The sequence below is a fragment of the Tupaia chinensis genome, unplaced genomic scaffold (genome assembly GCF_000334495.1).
Source record: "Tupaia chinensis unplaced genomic scaffold, TupChi_1.0 Scaffold000423_1, whole genome shotgun sequence".
In the NCBI taxonomy this organism is placed as follows: domain Eukaryota; kingdom Metazoa; phylum Chordata; class Mammalia; order Scandentia; family Tupaiidae; genus Tupaia; species Tupaia belangeri.
Genome location: NW_006159928.1, coordinates 371,242 through 378,958, shown reverse-complemented (window position 1 = coordinate 378,958; position 7,717 = coordinate 371,242).

Sequence of the window (7,717 nt, the reverse complement as noted above, 5' to 3'; positions counted from 1 at the left end):
GTCACTTAAAACTCTATGTGTAGGGCCTATAGGTGGTATGATGGTTAAGGTGCTGGACTTCCACATGACTGACCATGGTTTGAGTCCTGGGCCTGGTGGCTTAAAACTCATACCAGGTGCTTGTGTATGAGTGCTCAAAATCCTGAAAGGAGAATGGAGAAGGGATTGCAGTGTGGCCATCCGCCCACCCCCAGGGAATGATTGTGTGTGATTCCAGATATTTATTCCCCTAAAGTGAATATAAATTCTGCTTACAAAGATTGTGTATAATTAGTTGGGCATTCATAGATCAATTTAATATTAGATTGCAGCCTTTAGGTTCTGGTGTTGGCCACCCAAACCTGTAGGACATGCTGGAAGTTGTCCTTTCATTCTGGTTGTTTGCGATATCTCAAAGCTAGATACTATCTTGTACCATAACCATGGAATTTGAAGCACAGGTTTTGAAGGCTTGATTATTCTTGTTTAAATATATGGACAATCCCTGATGTAACCTTTACAAATGTGTTCATCATCTCAGTAACCACAGAGTTCAGAGTCAATAGCTAAAATGAACATAGAAAGAGAGGAAGATTCTTGTTTGTTTACTCTTAGCTCTGTACTTCCAAAATACAATGGTGAGAGAAGGTTTGCTCTGATTTTTCCCATAGGGAAACTACTTCCCTGCTTTCCCTAGGGAATGCATTTAAAACAACAAAATAGTCTTTCTGCAACTCAATAGAAATAGAATCTGTGGTATCATTTTTGCTTAAATGTGATTAGGTGGGAACTTGTCTTTGTTATTTGTTTCCTGGACTCTGAAAGTAGCAATGGATGTAGTCTAGTTTTACTTGGATTTCTCCTTAACAAATTGGAATGGTTAATTTTTCTTTAACAAAAATTAAAATATTTACCTGCAGATCTTCAGGCTGCTATTTTTATTAATAGGTCAAAATATTTTGTTTCAAAGAACTTAGATCCTCTCTTTGGCATTGTGGTTATTTTTGGCAGGGAACAAGAACAGACATTAGGAAGCATTCAGTTCCTTCCCACAGAGAATGAATGTGAGCAGCATGATGAATTCCTGAGCACTTTACATGTTCATTATGCACAGGGACAGGAGAATTGATTAGAAGCTTAGACATCTTCAAAAATGGTTTTTTGAAATGTGTAAAATGTGTAGGAGAAATTATACAACATTTTGCCAAAGATATGACAGAAAGTACAAATCAGAAGTTGGCTTTGAGCAAAAATGAGGAATCAAAAATTTGTGGTTAGATCTTCTATATTGGCTCTTTTATAGCATTTTACTCCTCTAAGAAATCCCTCATTCAGGTGTTGTATTTCTCCCATTATCACAATCTTTCTCATTATAGATTTAAATTATATGTTATGTGTCCCAAAGAGTATTATTTTTTCTTTATTTTATTTAACTTTATTTATTTTATTTATTTATTTTAATTTTACCAGGGAGAGAGAGAGAAAGAAAGTGAACGAGCAAGCTGCCAGGTCCAGGATTCAAACCATGGTCAGCCATATGGAAGTCCAGAGCTCTTAACCACAACAACTCTTGCTGCCTCCTCCTCCAGGGACTATTCTAACATTAAATTCCTCCCATAAACGAGAAGATTTGTTATGTTATTGAAATTTTAAGCATGAGATAAAGTAAAATTTTTGACAGGAACATACTTTTTTTAAAGCTCAAAATAAACTTTTCACTTTATTTCTGTAAGTTTTAGATTTACAGAAAAGTTGCAATAGTGTTAAAGAAAGTTTACATATGCCATATTCCTAGTTTCCTATATTGTTAACATTAAAATTGTACATTTGTCACAATTTATAAATTAGTATTTATATGTTATCATGAAATAAGAAATTATAAAAATGATTTGCATGTATTTTACCAAGTATTGATCATTGAAAAAGTCATGTCATGATACATTTATGCAACAAAAAATATTTTTAAAAAAGGTTATCTTTTTTCCAACAAATCAATATAAGACAAGTCTTTTCTTCCATGTTTTACTTTTATATTATAATTCTCTTTGGCCCTGTTAATTTCTTGATAATTATTTAAATGGCTTTCAACAAGATTTATGCCAGCCTTTATAGTAAACCAAAATAAAAAGCAAGAGTAACTATTATTTTCAGAGAAAGGATTTTCACAAGATAGTCTAAAACAAACATGTCTTCTTCCACTATGATTATTAATGCAAATGCAAAGGGATAGAGAGAAGTGTAGTATAAGACTTTGGAAAACATCCGTCTGCTGGCCACATATACATTGCACAGTACACACTGTCAAATTCTGCAGACTTAATGTACATTATTCTCTCCAGAATGTAATATGTCTCTAACTCATTTTTAAAAGACAAACCTATAAAGATATTGTTGAGGCCAGTGGAGTACAACAAGGTGTGATATTATCTAAGGTTAATAACAATGTCTCCACTGAGAAAAGAAAATAATTCTGTCACATTGCTCATTCTGTTTTCAACCTTTACTTTTTGTTATTTTGTAATATCCTTAAAACTGTACATCTAATATTCTGGAACAAAGAGCAGAATATTAGTGCTTATACATAGGGCTGAGAGGAGACCAAATCACCATATAGAAAAGGATCTACATTAGAAAAATGAACATGCAGGGACCAGCAGTTGGTGTAATGTCTATGTCCCTGGACTCCCATGTAGTCGACCACAGTTCGAGTCCTGGACCTGGTGGCTTAAACTCGCGCCAGGTGCATGTGCATGTGTGCCCAAGATCCCAAGAGGAGAATGGAGGAGAAGGGATTGCGGCGTGGCCATCCCCCCTGGGGATGATTTCTTGTTTTCTGTCTTTGTGTCTCTGTCTGTCTTTCTGGCGAGTGCATGTGCTCTATATCAAAAAAGATAAATAAATAAAAAACCTCTCAAAAAAAAAAAAGAAAGAAAGAAAGAAAAAAAATGAACCTGCTGAATTCCTTCAAATATCTTCCATGGTTATGGAATTACTTACAGAAGAACTTCAGGAAATGGCACTAAACCATGTGTGTGAATTCAATGGTTAAAAAACTAAATCTTCAAGTTTTTATTCATTGTCACCAAATGAGAATGAAAAGACAAGAGATAATATCACAAAAAAAGAAGTCGTTTGTTATTAATAAAAATGTAAAGACAAGTTTAATAATATTAATACTGATATATAGGCATAACTGAAAATGAATAAGATAACTTTTTTTTTTGAGAGGTTTTTGCTATAGGACGCATGCACTTGCCAGAAAGACAGAGACAGAGAGTCAGAAAGTGAGAAAACACCACCCCCCCGGGTGATGGCCATGCCACAATCCCTTCTCCTCCATTCTCCTCTCGGGATCTTGATCATGCACGCACACGCACCCGGCATGAGTTTAAGCCACTGGGTCCGGGACTCGAACCATGGTAAACTACATGGGACTTAGTGACATAGCCATTACCCTAACTGCTAGTCCCAAGAGAACTATTTTTTTAAAGGAAGCTAAGAGAAAGTTGCTTGATAAACTGTAATATATAAAAAAAAAAAAAAAAAAAAAAAAAAACAAAAAAAACACTTCATGTTCAGAAAAAGACTTGTTGAAGGGTATCAACTACTATTGATTTTCAATGTTCACTTTTCTTACTCTTAGAAACAAAATAGATTTTTCAGGCAGATAGTTTAAGAAGAATGGATATATAGATTTATTTATTCTATTTACATATAAATATATATGTTATATACTTAAATAATTAGTATGCTTTCTAAGATATTTTGAGTAATTTTTATGCACATTAAAGCTTATGAATGTAAATCCCTTAGGCCAGATGATAGCACAGCAATAAAATGTGATGTTCTGTAAGGCTGACCCATATAGAGGGTTCGGGTTTGTGTCTGTAGACCCCCTCGAGTACACTGGACATGTCTATAATCTAGAGCTGGCTGAAGCTGGAGGGTAAACCTTGGTATCAAGCTCTTTTTGGAGGAACTGTCTCTTTTTCTCACTAACCCCCCCCAGATCAGACAAAGATGTAATAGAAGGTAGAGACGAGATGAAGGAAATTATTGGGGAAAATCACTGCAGTGGGTAATGATCTGTGGGAATTTTTTTTAATTTAGAAACCTAAACTCCAGCCTCAACTTTCTAATCTTTACTTTCTGAATACAAATCTGATTGGACGTATGGCTTAGGAATCTACATTTTAGAAAATCTTTAGTTTATTCTGATGTATGCCCTACTTAGAAAAGTGTTATAGGAGGATATAAGGAACAGAATATCACGATAGGGGACAAGTTGTGGTGGCGTAGGCAATCGGATGCCACTACTTGATGCTAAAGCCACACAAGAGGCCTGGGTTTTGCTCCAGGGTTGATCTTAACAAGCTGGGCACACCTTTAATCCTGTTGTTTGGGAGGCCTGGGGTGGGGGGGGGAGGAATTATCCTGTGACAAGACCCTGTCAGAAGTACCTCTCTCTTTTTTTCCTCTGTCAATAAATAAAATAAACTTAAAAATAAAAAGAAAATCATGATAAGAATTTGGGCAAAAGACAGGAATCAGTTATGGGACAAGTACTGTTATTAGATAGGGGTATAAAATACTGTCTTGATCAAAAGAAAAGATATGAGATAAGCTCACAAAAAATGTTAAGGCTTTTATTACTGAGGGAAAAAAAGACCTAAAGATGTAGTTTCCCCTGCTAAAAGTAAAATTAGATTTTGATTTAAGATAGCAGAGAATCTCCATATATGGGATGAATGGCTCTTCATTCAGGACTTGAAGAAGACTTGGGTATAAATAATGGGATTGAGGAGATGACTTCAATAGCCCCTTTTCCTGGCATTCTTATTTCAGTATAGAAAATTTTCTTTTTTCTTTCTTTTCTTAGAGAGGTTTTTGCTATAGGACATGTGCGCTTGCCAGAAAGAGAGAGACAGAAAGTGAGAAATCACCCCCTGGGGGGGGAATGGCCACACTGCAATCCCTTCTCCTCTTGGGATGTTGGGCATGCACACGCATGCACATGCACCCAGCATGAGTTTCAGACACCAGGTCCAGGACTCAAACTGTAGTCTACTACATGGGAGTCCAGCAACGTAGCCATTACGCCACCTGCTGGTCCCTTTACTGTATGTTTCTCAGCCACGTCCAATAGAACTAATTTCTTTTGGTTTTTATCTGCTGCTCAAATGAAATTGGATCCTGTAGAGGAATTGTACGTTGGTATAACATGTGTTTGTACTTCAACATGCTTGTTCTTTCTTATTAGCAAAGCACATTTCCCAATTTTCCTGGTGAACGAAGGGGTTAAAACTCTGCATCACACCTAGTTTTTTATTTTCATATTTACAACAGAGCGCTTCAAGATTTCTGAAGTTTCACTGACAAATGCACTGATTGACATCACACAAAGGCAGTGTCAGTGGGTAGGAGGCCTTTGTTGGGATTTTCTGGTTAGGAGACAACAGCAGACTGGTGGAGGTGGGGCCATTTTGGTGAGCGTATCATTTTATCTTTTTAAATTATTATTCATTCAGCTGCACTGAATGAACAATAATTCATTCAAGTGCTCAAGGGAGCACTTGTTTATAAATAATATTTAAGGAAGACAATAAACAGGAATAGCAGAATGGAAAGGACGATATGCCCTCAAGTTATGCTTTCAGTTACTCTTTTCTGGAAGAAAAATATATGAGCCCAATTATCTTTTATTAACTAAATGACAGTATGAATACTCAGAAAAAAATAAAATAGAGTGCTTAAAATTTGCAAAACCCTGTTCGTATGAGAGACTGAGAGAGAAGAAAGTCAAGCCTGAAAGGAAAGGTTCACATTTAATCCCATATTTTCTTGACCTCTAAGTGTCTCAGTTGTCTATGCTTTGTCATAGGCCTGTCCTGTCACTTCAAAATGACTGAAAAATTTAGCTATAGAACAGACCTCAGATGAACTGCCATATAAGCTCTGCAGAGGCTTTTAAAAACACATCCCAGAGCCAGTAGGTGGCATGATTGTTAAAGTGCTGGGTCTCACATGGCCGACCTCAGTTCACGTCCCGGACCTGGCAGGTTGAAAATCACACTGGGCACATGTGTACATGCTCAAAATACCCAAAGGAGAACAGAAAGAAGGGATTAAAGTGTGGCTATTCCCCCTGTGAGGCGATTTCTCACTCTCCTTATCTCTGTGTCTCTCTCCAGCAAGCACATGTGCCCTAAAACCAAAACCTATAAAAAAAAAGAAAAAATGAAAATCAACACAACCTTAGTAAATGACTCAAAGAAAGCAAATTATTTCACTTTCACTTCTTGTATTTTTTTTTTAGAGAGATATTTTTGCTGTAGGGCACGTGTACTTGCTGGAGAAACAGAGACAGAGATACAGAAAGCGAGAAATCACCCTCTCCCCAGACCCCAGGAAGGATGGCCACACCACAGTTTCTTCTTCTCTGCTTTTCTCTCAGGATTTTGGACATGCACGCACATGTGCCCAGCATGAGTTTTAAGCTGCCGGGTCTGGGACTCAAACCTCGGTCAACTATATGGGAGTCCAGCAACATAACCATTACACCATCTGCTGATCCCTCACTTCTTATATTTAAAAATTATGAAAATATGTCTATTTTAAACAAGTCTATGGTATGAAATGTGCAATGAAATGCTAATCATCGTCTGCCCTTCTTTGTGTCCAATCCTTGTTTCATGAGTTTAATGTGTTTATGTCCAGAATTTTCAACAGTTGTATTGTCTAACATAAATTTCTTCAGTGGTAGTAATGTTCTATCTGTGCTGCCCAGTATGGTGTCACTGTTACCGATGTGACCATTGAGCACTGAAACGTTTGCTATTGAGACTTGAACTAAATTTTTAATTTAATTTTTTTAAATTTGAAGTTGAAAAAAACTAGTTATATATATTTATGAAATACAAAAGGATGCTATAGTTTATGAATATTTATTTAGCTTTAACCATATATGCTTTGTAACTACCATATTGATACTTGATATTACAATATCAAATTGAGAGTCTCATATAAATATATGATAAAAGTTTCTTGCTGTTTTATCAAAAATGAACCTTGTCATCAAACGGCTCCACAACTGAATATTGTTTGTTTCACTTATGTAAGACATTAAATCAGGTCACTATATCTAACATTTTTTTAAGTAATGGATAACTTTTAAATCCTTAATTTATGTAGTCATTCTCTTATTGATTGAAAGGTTTATGTTTCACTTTTGTTTGCTTGTTTGTTTGTAGGCTGGCCCACAGTGTAGTGGTTAGGTCAGATGCCATACGATTGACTATGGTTCGAATCTTAGTCTTGCCAACTTGAAAAACATGCTAGGCACATGTGCATGTGTGCCCAAAATCCTAATGGGAAAGAGAAATGGAAAAAAAAAAAACAACATTGTGGCATAATCACATCTTATAGGAGGGTGCTTCCCTCCTCTCTCCCTCTCTCTCTCTCAATCTGTGATGAGTGCATGTACCTTCTGGAAATTACAAAAAAAAAATGTCTTGTTATTACTGGTTTTTGTTCTTATGCAAAGTTATAAAAAACTAATCTTATACCTATAATCATACAAACTCTGCATAAAAAGTTATATAAACATATATTGTCAGGTATGTGCCTCTTTTAATTTAATAGCTATCAATATATTCCTATCCAAATATTTCCAAACATATTACAATAATACACATTGTCATGAGTAATAAATTTGTGGTCCATATTCCTTTACACTCTT